We start from the raw sequence: 13,943 nt of genomic DNA on the forward strand, positions 1-13,943 counted from the left end.
CTTCCTTGCACAAAGGAGCAGATACCGGTCCTGCTGATGGGTTAAGGCCCAGCTCTCCTAGAGTAAATGCTACCTGTCTCCTGGAATCTCCTCCATGCTCATGAGACTGTGCTGGAAGACACAGCAAACCTTCTGGCAATGGCACATATTGATGTGCCATCCTGGAGGAGTTGGACTGCCTGTGCAACCTCTGTAGGGTCCAGGTATCGCCTCATGCTACCAGTAGTGACACTGACCCTAGCCAAATGCAAAACTAATGAAAAACAGTCAGAAAAGAGGAGTAGGGAAAAAAATTTCAGTAGCCTCCACCTGTAACACCTTTCCTGTTTTTGGGGTCATCTCATTGTTGTCCCTCTAGAGTACCAGTTGTTAATTTCATTGACACCAAAGCAGCTGAAACTGATTAACACCACCCCTCTGCTACTTAACTGACCAGATCAATATCCCAGGAGTTTAATTGACTTGATGCTATACTCTGATTAAAAAGTGTTCCTTTAATTTTGTTGAGCAGTGCATATTGTACATTCAAAAAAGAAAAAGTGCCATGAATAGGGGTGTATCCACCCATCAATAAGCATTTCCCCGACTCACCATAATTGAGGTGTGGATTCTAAACCAAAAAGTTTATAGGATAATGTTAGCAGCTGACAAGAACAGATCTGTCAAAAAAGACGGTATATAACGAATCCTAAGCGGAGTAAATATTCACTATTATAGTGGATGCAATTATTTTATTGAGATCAATTAGATCATGAAAAGGTAGACATTGAAATCATGGTGAACACATTGTCAATCATGAAAATAAAATCAGGAAATAAAAACACAAAAACGTTCTGCGTTTTCACTTAGCTGCGTCTATGGCAGAAAAGGCCATATTGAATATTGGGCAAAGACTTCTTCTGTATTTGGTACAGGAAGTCTATATGTTGAATCCAGATATATGTATATCTTCAGTATTAAGTTTTCTAAATCTTTGTCTTCTATTTTTAAGATATCAAACTTTTCTTTCATATGTTCATCAAAATGTGGTGATGAAAAATTAATGATGAAAATCCTGAAGAATAAATATATGATGAATACAAGGATCCTGGAATAAATGTTAGGGCCTATTGTTATCTTGCATCATCAAGCTAAACCCTAAATATAAATAGCATGGCCACTAATGGAGGAACATGTAATAGTATGCAATATTAACTTCATTGTAATTCATCATCACATAGATTGGTTAAAACAATTCCGTTGTGTATGGCCAATTCCAATTGGCTGATATTCCTTAAATAGGATACTTTCAGTGGATAACAATAATAATGACTCTAAAATAAATAAACAGATGTTAATACATCAAAATTCAATCATTATCATGGGCGGTTCCAAATGAGGAAATAATTACCCTGATCGAGATTATGTTTGTTTTCACTGGTAAATTATGAATCTATGTGGATTCTTAGTAAAGATGAAAGGTGTATATCCTTCTAGATGCCAAAAAATTGTATAAACTGTGATAAGTATATCTTGATTGTGCAATGTTGCACTAGACATGTAAATAGCCTTCTAATGGCTCCAAAAATTCCCCTTCTATGTAAGAGCAAGGCGGTTCCTTTGAAAGGTTCTTAGGACAAATCGTCCTGTTTTCCATATGATAATGCTTATCGCAAAATAAAAAAAAATCAGTATTCACCTATAAAAGGCCCAAACGTTTCTCTATAAATAGGAGTGCTGGAGTTCCTTAATGAGGTTCAGAACATATAAGTCCCGTGTTACTAAATAGCAAGATATGACTAATCTCTATTCAAGGATTACTTGCCACCTGTGGAAGTGGTATTGCGCCACTTAGAATTAAGTGAACTCCCGGGAATCATCCTAAGTACTGGCGGTTTTCCGTCTTGCCTCGTGTTTGTCCAAGATGGAGGCATGTGGCATGCCTCTTTCCCCTCATGGACATCACAGCATTGAAGGACGCAGTACGTGATGATGTCACTACATTGACGCGTTTGGTCTGCCAATCATCCCGGACTTTGTCAGAACTGGGAGGTGACAGCTTTTCACGCTACTTTTATAATGCAAAATTTGCATACTTTCTTCATTTTGTCACCCTCTTGTGTTGAAATGTCATGACTACATTGTTAATCTAAATTAAATTCTAAAACTTACATGATTGGCATTTATCCTTGAAGACTGGCTATGTATCAAATTAAAATTCAGATAGTGTTATTAGCTGTTAGTTTACAGCAGATGACAATAATAGAATCATATATTATTTACTTTTTCTCATTTTCAAAAAGTTTTATATAATTTGCAAAATTATGACCCCAAAAATCAGTCAAATAATCAAACAGGAATTTATTTAAGAAATATTTTAAAATTTAATTCCGTATTTAAACCATGTGGTATTAAGGTCCCCAATGTATAAATCCCAAATTTCTCTTTTTGTAAAAGGATTATATCAAAATCCCCTCTTCTAGAGGAAATATTCAGAAGGAAAATACCCTTTACTTTTAAGCCATCAGTTTTACCTTTATGTACTTCCTTAAAATGTTGAGCTAGAGGATTTTCCCTTTCTTTATCATTTAAATTTCTATATTCATTTTTAATTTCCCATATATGTTCACTAATACGTATTTTTAAAGTGCTTTTTGTCTTTCCTATATAGAATTTCTTGCATGGGCATTCTAGCATATAAATTACTCTACTACTAGAGCAAGTTATAAAGTTCTTAATTTCATAGGTTTTAGAATTATCTACATTATGAAATTTGTTAGTTTTGTGTACATAAGGACAGATCTGACAATGACCACACGGATACATACCTGTAGTTTTACCCATTTTTGTTAACCAGTTTTCTTTCGGAATCTTTTTAAATTCTGATTGTACCAAAATATCATTCAAATTAGAAGTTTTTTTAGCTACCATTTGTGGTTTATCACCCACTATTTGTGAATATACAGTCAGGTCCATAAATATTGGGACATCTACACAATTCTAACATTTTTGGCTCTATACACCACCACAATGGATTTGAAATGAAATAAACAAGATCTGCTTTAACTGCAGACTGTCATCTTTAATTTGAGGGTATTTACATCCAAATCAGGTGAACGGTGTAGGAATTACAACAGTTTGCATATGTGCCTCCCACTTGTTAAGGGACCAAAAGTATTGGGACAGAATAATAATCATAAATCAAACTTTCACTTTTTAATACTTGGTTGCAAATCCTTTGCAGTCAATTACAGCCTGAAGTCTGGAACGCATAGACATCACCAGATGCAGGGTTTCATCCCTGCTGATGCTCTGCCAGGCCTCTACTGCAACTGTCTTCAGTTTCTGCTTGTTCTTGGGGCATTTTCCCTTCAGTTTTGTCTTCAGCAAGTGAAATGCATGCTCAATTGGATTCAGGTCAGGTGATTGACTTGGCCATTGCATAACATTCCACTTCTTTCCCTTAAAAAAACTCTTTGGTTGCTTTTGCAGTATGCTTTGGGTCATTGTCCATCTGCACTGTGAAGCAGCGTCCAATGAGTTCTGAAGCATTTGGCTGAATATGAGCAGATAATATTGCCCAAAACACTTCAGAATTCATCCTGCTGCTTTTGTCAGCAGTCACATCATCAATAAATACAAGAGAACCAGTTCCATTGGCAGCCATACATGCCCACGCCATGACACTACCACCACCATGCTTCACTCATGAGGTGGTATGCTTAGGATCATGAGCAGTTCCTTTCCTTCTCCATACTCTTCTCTTCCCATCACTCTGGTACAAGTTGATCTTGGTCTCATCTGTCCATAGGATGTTGTTCCAGAACTGTGAAGGCTTTTTTAGATGTCGTTTGGCAAACTCTAATCTGGCCTTCCTGGTTTTGAGGCTCACCAATGGTTTACATCTTGTGGTGAACCCTCTGAATTCACTCTGGTGAAGTCATCTCTTGATTGTGGACTTTGACACACATACACCTACCTCCTGGAGAGTGTTCTTGATCTGGCCAACTGTTGTGAAGGGTGTTTTCTTCACCAGGGAAATAATTCTTCAGTCATCCACCACAGTTGTTTTCCGTGGTCTTCTGGGTCTTTTGGTGTTGCTGAGCTCACTGTTGCGTTCCTTCTTTTTAAGAATGTTCCAAACTGTTGTTTTGGCCACGCCTAATGTTTTTGCTATCCCTCTGATGGGTTTGTTTTGTTTTTTCAGCCTAATGATGGCTTGCTTCACTGATAGTGACAGCTCTTTGGATCTCATCTTGAGAGTTGACAGCAACAGATTCCAAATGCAAATAGCACACTTGAAATGAACTCTGGACCTTTTATCTGCTCGTTGTAATTGGAATAATGAGGGAATAACACACACCTGGCCATGGAACAGCGGAGAAGCCAATTGTCCCATTACTTTTGGTCCCTTAACAAGTGGGAGGCACATATGCAAACTGTTGTAATTCCTACACCATTCACCTGATTTGGATGTAAATACCCTCAAATTAAAGCTGACAGTCTGCAGTTAAAGCACGTTTTGTTTATTTCATTTCAAATTCATTGTGGTGGTGTATAGAGCCAAAAATGTTAGAATTGTGTTGATGTCCCAATATTTATGGACCTGACTGTAAATGTAATACTCTAACTTCTTTCCATTGTTGCCCATATTTCATTATGAACCTTACAGGTTCATTTTGTTTTTTATTATTAGATTTCTTATTGATGTTAAGTAGTTCCTTTCTAGCTTTACATGAAGCCTTGTATTTTGCTTTTCTCAGGGTTCTATGTGAATAACCCCTTTCTCTAAATCTTTGCTAAAGTTGTGCTGCTTCTATTTGAAATTGAGTTTCATCTGTGCAATTTCTTCTTATCCTAAGGAATTGACCAACCGGTATACATTGTTTCAATGTTTCAGGACGATGACTAGTTGCATGTAGGAGGGTATTGGCTGCTGTTTCTTTTCTAAATGTTTTAGTTTCCAATGTGTTCTCATGGATTGAGATGGACAGATCAAAAAAGGAAATTTCCTTATAATCAAAATGATGTGTTAATTTGATAATCCTATCATTTAGATTTAGGCTAGTAAGAAATTCTTGCAATTGTTCAACCTCTCCTTCCCAAATCATAAGTATATCATCAATATATCTGAGCCATTGGGTAACATGGCCTCTATACATTGGTGATATATACACTAAATCCACCTCCCATTATCCCAGATGAAGACAGGCATAGGTTGGGGCCCATGGAGCTCCCATGGATGTCCCGCAGATTTGTTGATAAAATGTACCCAAAAATTTAAAACAATTATGTGTAAGTATAAATCCCAAAAGGTCAAGAATCAATTCATTCTGAGCCCCCATTTCTGGATAATGTACTTCCAAAAAATAAGTCCCCATTTATGAGGAATAGAGGTATATAAGGATTCTACATCTATACCTACCAATAAAGCTCCTTCTGGGACTTCAATAATTTATATTTTGAATAGAACATCTCTTGTATCTTTAACATAGGATTGCAGACCAGTTACTAAATCCTTAATTAGATCATCTATAAATTTACCTACTTTTTCCATTTACTGCTGATACTATGGGGCGACCAGGTGGTTTAAGTGGGTCTTTGTGTATTTTCAGAATCACTTAAAAAGTGGAAATATTATGTGTGTCAATATTAAGCATATCATATTCCTGTTTAGTCAACAAATTAGCTTCATAAGCCCAAATATTTTCCTATTAAGGATATTAACTATTTTGGGAAATGGATTTTCACGCAGCCTATGATATGTATTTAGATTATTTAATTGCCTTTTGATTTCTTGTTCATAATCTTCACTGTGCATTACTACAACGTTTCCTCCTTTGTGACTTCTTTTAATTATTATATCTTTAGCATTATGCAATTCATCAAGGGCTATTATTTCATCCGGCACAACTTTATCAAAGATTTAGAGAAAGGGGCTATTCACATAGAACCCTGAGAAAAGCAAAATACAAGGCTTCATGTAAAGCTAGTAAGGAACTACTTAATAACATCAATAAGAAATCTAATAATAAAAAAAAATGAACCCGTAAGGTTCATAAGGAAATATGGGCAACAATGGAAAGAAGTTAAAAGAGTATTATATTCACATTGTCATTTATTAACCACGAATCCAGGAATAGCACAAATAGTGGGTGATAAACCACAAATGGTAGCTAAAAAAACTTCTAATTTGAATGATATTTTGGTACAATCAAAATTTAAAAATATTCCGAAAGAAAACTGGTTAACAAAAATGGGTAAAACTACAGGTATGTATCCGTGTGGTCATTGTCAGATCTGTCCTTATGTACACAAAACTAACAAATTTCATAATGTAGATAATTCTAAAACCTATGAAATTAAGAACTTTATAACTTGCTCTAGTAGTAGAGTAATTTATATGCTAGAATGCCCATGCAAGAAATTCTATATAGGTATATATATATCTATATAGGAAAGACAAAAAGATCTATGTAGTGATGACATTTCAACACAATAGGGCGACAAAATGAAAAAAGTATGCAAATTTTGCATTATAAAAGAAATGTGAAAAGCTGTCCCCTCCCAGTTCTAACGAAGTCCAGGATGATTGGCGGACGACACGCGTCAATGTAGCGACATCATCATGTTATGCATCCTTCCATGCTGCGATGTCCATGGCGGGAAAAAGGCACGCCACATGCCTCCATCTTGGACAAACACAAGGCAAGACGGAAAACCGCCAGTACTTAGGATGATTCCAGGGAGTTCACTTAATTCTAAGTGGCGCAATACCACTTCCACCGGTGGCAAGTAATCCTTGAATAGAGATTAGTCATATCTTGCTATTTAGTAACACAGGACTTATATGTTCTAAACCTCATTAAGGAACTCCAGCACTCTTATTTATAGAGAAACTTTTGGGCCTTTTATAGGTGAATATTGATTATTTTATCTTGCAATAAGCATTATCATATGGAAAACAGGACGATTTGTCCTAAGAACCTTTCAAAGGAACCGCCTTGCTCTTACATAGAAGAGGAATTTTTGGAGCCATTAGAAGGCTATTTACATACATGTCTAGTGCAACATTGCACAATCAAGATATACTTATCACAGATTATACAAATTTTTTGGCATCTAGAAGGATATACACCTTTCATCTTTACTCAGGATCCACATAGATTCATAATTTACCAGTGGAAACAAACATGATCTCTATCAGGGTAATTATTTCCTCTTTTGGGACCGCCCATGATAATGATTGAATTTTGATGTATTAACCACTTGAGCTCCTGAGGATTTACCCCCCTTAATGACCAGGCCTCTTTTTGCTACTTGGCGCTGCACTAATTCAACTGATAATTGCGCAGTCATGCAATGCTGCACCCAAACGAAATTTACATCCTTTTTTTCACACAAATAGAGATTTCTTTCGGTGTAATTTGATCACCTGTGCGCTTTTTATTTTTCACGCTATAAACAAAAAAACGCCAAAAATTTTGAAGAAAAACAATATTTTTTATTTTCAGCTATAAAAAATATATAGTAAACTCAAAGTTGGTTATAAATTTAGGCCAAATTGTATTCTGCTACATGTTTTTGGTAAAAAAAATCCCAATAAGTGTATATTGATTGCTTTGTGTGGAAGTTATAGCGTCTACAAACTATGGTATAGATACTGCAATTTACGCCATTTTTCTGCTATACAGCGCTGCGCTAGTTTAACGGACAATTGCGCGGTCATGCAATATGGTACATAAATGAAATTTACATCCTTTTTTTTTTCCACAAATTGAGCTTTCTTTCGGTGGTATTTGATCGCCTGTGCGGTTTTTATTTTTTGCGCTATAAAAAAAAAAGGCTGACAATTTTGAGGAAGAAAAAAAACAATATTTTGGACTTTTTGCTATAAAACATGTCCAGTAAAAAAAAAATGCAAAAATCAAATTTAGTCATAAATTTCTGCCAAAATGCATTCTGCGACATGTCTTTTCTAAAAAAAAAACCCCAATACGTGTAAATTAATTGGTTTACGTGAAAGTTATAGCGTTTACAAATGGCGGGAAAGATACTGGGATTTTTAGGTTTTTTTTTATACTAATAATGGCGGCGATCAGCGAATTATGGCGGCGATCATGGACTTATGGCAGCGACCAGCGACTTATGGCGGGACTGCGGCGGACATTCTGACATTGGGGGGTACTGACTTGGGGTCACTGACATCCCCAAAAACACTAATACAGTGATCAGTGCAAAAAAGAAAAAACTGACACTGTACTAATGGCAATGGGGAGGAAGGGGTTAACTTTATTTAGCAGGGAAGGGTTATAGGAGTGAGGGGAGTGTTTTACTAGGGGGTGGGGGTGTGTACTGGGCGGGACAAGGCTGATCGAGAAAGTAAAACTATTCTTTCTCGATCAGCTCATTCTCGAGCTGACAGAGAGGTGACAGACAGCACAGCTACTGCAGCTGTGCACTCTGTCACCGTTTACCGCCGATCGCCGGGACATAGCCGCTAATGAGCGACTGTGACCCGGCAACTGACATCTGCGGCGGTGATCCACAGGACAAATAGGGCGGCAGCGCGCCTCGCGCGCGCCCCCTATTTGTTTACAAAACGCACGTTTTAAAACGTGGTTTTGCCTGTGAGTGCCGCCCTGCCGCCGTATATGTACAGTGGCTGGGCGGCATGCGGTTAACATCTGTTTATTTATTTTAAAGTCATTATTATTGTTATCCACTGAAAGTATCCTATTTAAGGAATATCAGCCAATTGGAATTGGCCATACACAATGGAATTGTTTTAACCAATCTATTTGATGATGATGAATTACAAAGATGGTAATATTGCATACTATTACATATTCTTCCATTAGTGGCCATGCTATTTATATTTAGGGTTTAGCTTGATGATGCAACATAACAATAGGCCCTAACATTTATTCCAGGATCCTTGTATTCATCATATATTTATTCTTCAGGATTTTCATCATTAATTTTTCATCACCACATTTTGATGAACATTTGAAAGTTTGATATCTTAAAGATAGAAGACAAAGATTTAGAAAACGTAATACTGAAGATATACATATATCTGGATTCAACATATGGACTTCCTATACCAAATACAGAAGAAGTCTTTGCCCAATATTCAATATGGCCTTTTCTGCCATAAACGCAGCTAAGTGAAAACGCAGAACATTTTTTTGTTTTTATTTCCTGATTTTATTTTCATGATTGACAATGTGTTCACCATGATTTCAATGTCTACCTTTTCATGATCTAATTGATCTCAATAAAATAATTGCATCCACTATAATAGTGAATATTTACTCCGCATAGGATTCGTTATATAGCGTCTTTTTTTGGCAGATCTGCTCTTGTCAGCTGCTACATTATCCTATATTGTACATTCACCTCAGTCCCTAACTCTCAACGCTCCGTACAATCTAAGATCCCCAACTAACATTCATACATATTCATACTAGGGCCAATTTAGACAGGAACCAATTAACCTACTAGCGTGTCTTTGGAGTGTGAAAGGAAACCGGAGTACCCAGAGGAAACCCACACAGGGAGAACATGCAAATGCCAGGCAGGTGGTGCCATGGTTGGGATTTGAATCAACGACCCTAGTACTGCCAGGCGGAAGTGCTAACCATTTAGCCACTATACATGCAAAAAATCAGCAGCGCAAAGCCTGAAAAAAATCACTAGAAATACGCTCTGCTCAGGCGTGAAAGCAGGCTTACAAACTGTTTCCAGCAACGCTTGTTTACTCCACTACAGACACACCAATACAATGTGATGGAAACTCTTTAACCACTACCCGACCGACCACCTGCAATGTACAGCTACAGGCAAAGCGACGTAACACAGAGGGGCGCTGTACTACCCACCTGCGACTGCTGTGTCTGGTGGACACAGCGGAAAGTTAGAAAAGCTGCTATGAATCAATCTGATTCATAACAGCTCTGCTTCTCTTCCTAGTGAGCCGTCACCTAGCTAGTGCCATTAGTACAGTGTCCGTATATAGAATTTTTCACTGATCACTGTATTCCTGCAACTAGCGACATCAGATAGCATCAGTGTCAGTTAGCGCCCCTCCCAGCCAGGCTCATCTAGCTTTAGATTGCCCGCACACTATCGCACTCACGTTATAGGTTGCTGATCACCTCCCTTAGTAGTATAGTGTTTGTACAAATCAATAGAATGATCATTCATTCAATAGAACTATACTAGTGCCTGCTTTGTATAGTGTCCCCAAAAATGCAGTGTTAGCAGGATCAGCCCCGTTCACTGCTAGCTCTAGCGTTTAGCCCCTCCACTGTTTTTCACAGAAGATTTGTACCATTTGATTTTGGGCCAAAGCAATTTATACTGTATGTACAACAATAGATCACTGCCCACCCAAATTCAGCTCTTGCCTGACCATTCACATGGAAACCTATCTTTTTTGGGCCTTACCCTCAACATGGGCATTACAAAAAAAGAATGAATTATGGTCATATTATTTCACAGACCAATCATATTCCAGTGTTCTCTGCTGTTTCATATATTTCCAACATGGACCAGCAATGTACTGGCCCATCCCTGGACTTTGAGTGGTCATACCAGGAAGATTCCTGCAGTTACAGGCATCATCCTGGTATCGTTTTTTTCAGCTGGCAGTTGGCTTTCATGTAAAAGCAATCCCCTCCCAATTAGCTGCTGAATCGTTTTTACAAGCATTGGGAAGGGACTCCCCCCCCCTCCCATTCCACAGTTTTTTTGGGCTCTCCTGTCCCACAGGGGAATCCGAGAATGCAGCCGGAAGTGCCGCTGGCTGACCATAGAGCTGATCAGAGATCAGAATGGCTCCAATCATCTCTATGGTCTAAGACAGGGGTCTTCAAACTATGGCCCTCCAGGTGTTGAGGAACTGCAAGTCCCATGAGGCCTTGCAAAACTCTGACATCCATAAGAGACTCCCAGAAGCAGAGGCATGATGGGACTTGTAGTACTTCAACAGCTGGAGGGCCATAGTTTGGAGACCCCTGGTCTAAGAGACGGGAAGCTACAAGCATTTCATAATTTGTTTCGCCTGACTTCAACTTTCAGACTGACAGTGCCATTTTTAAATTGTGAAAGCATCTGATCACTGCCTCCCTCCTCCCAGCCCTGCAGAGCATCCCACCTGTCTCCCTCCTCCCAGCCCTGCAGAGCATCACACCTGTCTCCCTCCTCCCACCCCTGCCTGCCAGCCCTGCAGAGCATCACCCTTCTCTCCCTCCTCCCAGCCCTGCAGAGCATCACATGAGAACAGAGATATTTTGCAGGGCTGGGAGAGGGGAGACAAAGTGCTGTCAGTAAACTAAGGAACAGCATTACTACTAACTGATTTGGTTTCTAGAGGTTACAGTAAATCATTATTGTTCACTGATTGGTTGCTAGAGATTACAGATAATTGTTGTTCACCGATTGGTTGCTAGAGGTTACAGTACATCAATATTGCTCAGATTGGTTGCTAGAGGTTACAGCAAATCCACAGTTCTTACCTTGCTGCTGGCCCCCCATACCATGAAGCTCTTTAGACCTACCTCCACATGGCTGGAAAAGCTCTCGTTTGGAGCTCTGTTCTTCAGCAGTGCTACCACCCTCTCCAATTGCAGGACAAGGTAGGAACTGCAATGAATATAAAAGGGTATACGAGCGCTAGTTAGTAAATGTTATAAGCAGCTAGCAAAAAAGGTAAAACCTCTGAACCTTCTGTACAAAACTAAACAACAAATGCAGCGCTAAGGTTCTGTATAATATATGATGAAAAGTAATGATGAAAATTCCGTACATGCGCTGTGGAGCGCTCTGATGTATAAAGGTGCATAAACGTCTTAGGAATGACGTTTAAAGTGCAAAAGTGACATACAGAATAAAACACTAAAAAAACAATCTATAAAAGTCCAGATATGAAAAATCAAGTGAATTCCGCGACTCCAGTGATTGTGAATGAGTATATATTGCACTAACCAGATAGCGCAAATGAATGCGCATTTGAGTAATCAGACCACTCCTGGTCATCTGGATCCGGAAAGGTGAGGATCAGGGGATCATCTGGCAAAACAGGTAATCAGCATGTCATCACTCTCCAGGTAACAGCATTACTCATCCATTCAGCAGGGGGATCACACTCCAGGTGACAGAGATTTACATCCATCCAGCAGGGGACCACTTCCAATAGTATGCATGGAGCACAATGGAATCCACCTTGAAAGGGGGGGGGGGGGAGCTCGCAATAAACCGAGCCCAAGCAAAAAGCTTTGATAGTGTAGTCATTTTATTGTAATAGGTAAATCCACAACTAGAGTAAAATACACTCACATCTGTACTATACAGTGTCAAAGATGGCCGCCGGCCTCCCACGTGGCATGTGCGGTGTGACGCCACCGACTGGGCTCCTCCCTAATGCGTTTCGTGCCCGTGCACGTTATCAAAGGGAGCATGCTTCAGCCAGCCGGTTCTTCAAATAGGGTGCCGCGTGCATGCGCGGTTGAGTATGGTGACGCCATCTTGGCCCACTCGCACATGCGCGATGCCTGCGAGAGCGGCCATTTTCTTGGTTGTTCACAGCAAACTTAGGGACAGGGCGCACATGGATGTAAAGACATCCTGTCTGATTATAATAATCAAAACAGCAGCGTTACCGCTAGTTAAACATACATGGGGGATAATAAATAGGTATAAAAATGTAGTTATCATATTTTTCGCTCCATAAGACGCACTTTTTTCCCCCCAAAAAAGGGGGGAAAATGTCAGTGCGTCTTATGGAGCGAATATAGAGCGGCCGGTCCGGTATTTTCACCGCCGCCGTGTCAGAATACCGGGCCGGCCGCTCAGCTCTGCAGTGGGACCTTACCTGTTCCTCTATCCAGCGGCGCGCTGTCTTCCCGGCTTCTGTAGTGTGTGTGACAGCCGGGTCCCAAGTGCGCATGCACAAGAAGCGGTGCTCTTTGTGAATGGTAAGGCGGTACCTGGGACACATGACAGATCCCAGAAGCCGCTGGACCAATCACAAAGCGCAGTGCTTCTCGCGCATGCGCACTGGGCATCGGGCTGTCCGCCGAGCGCCCACACTACAGAAGCCGGGTAGACAGCGCGCGGCTGGATAGAGGAACAGGTAAGATCAAAGAAAAACTCTGCAGAAGTAAGAGCGGGTACCTGTCAAATTCAGGTACCCGCTCCCCCTCCCTCCCCAAAGGTCAGCAGTCATCTCCTGTACTGTCCACAGTCTCTGGTCATCCCTGTACTGTCCGCAGTCTCTGGTCATCCCTGTACTGTCCGCAGTCTCTGGTCATCCCTGTACTGTCCGCAGTCTCTGGTCATCCCTGTACTGTCCGCAGTCTCTGGTCATCCCTGTACTGTCCGCAGTCACTGGTCATCCCTGTACTGTCCGCAGTCACTGGTCATCCCTGTACTGTCCGCAGTCACTGGTCATCCCTGTACTGTCCGCAGTCTCTGGTCATCTCCTCTACTATGTCCGCAGTCCATTAGTTCAGAATTTTTTTTTTCCTGTTTTCTGCCTCTAAAACCTAGGTGCGTCTTATGGTCAGGTGCGTCTTATGGAGCGAAAAATACGGTAATAATCGAGGATAATAGTTCTAAAGGGAAAAATGGAGATAGCCCCCTCCATTTTGTTGTAGCCAAATAAAATTCAGGTGAGACCATGGTTATAAAACGGCATTATGCTACATTTGCGTGGAACTACTGGTTCCAGAAATTCCGTTGCCTAAAACCAGTTCCTATGTGGCTGTGAAATCAACTGATTAAACAATAATAGTGCATTATACAGGATACAGGATTTATATAGCGCCAACAGTTTGCGCAGCGCTTTACAATATAAGGGAGATAGTGCAATTATAATACATTTCAGTATAGAAGGAATAGGAGGGCCCTGCTCGTGGAGCTTACAATCTAAAGGAAGGGGGAGGTGATACAAAAGGTGA

This window comes from Staurois parvus, unplaced genomic scaffold (assembly GCF_062004578.1).
Source record: "Staurois parvus isolate SC_StPar_1 unplaced genomic scaffold, SC_StPar_1.0 ptg001134l, whole genome shotgun sequence".
Lineage (NCBI taxonomy): Eukaryota > Metazoa > Chordata > Amphibia > Anura > Ranidae > Staurois > Staurois parvus.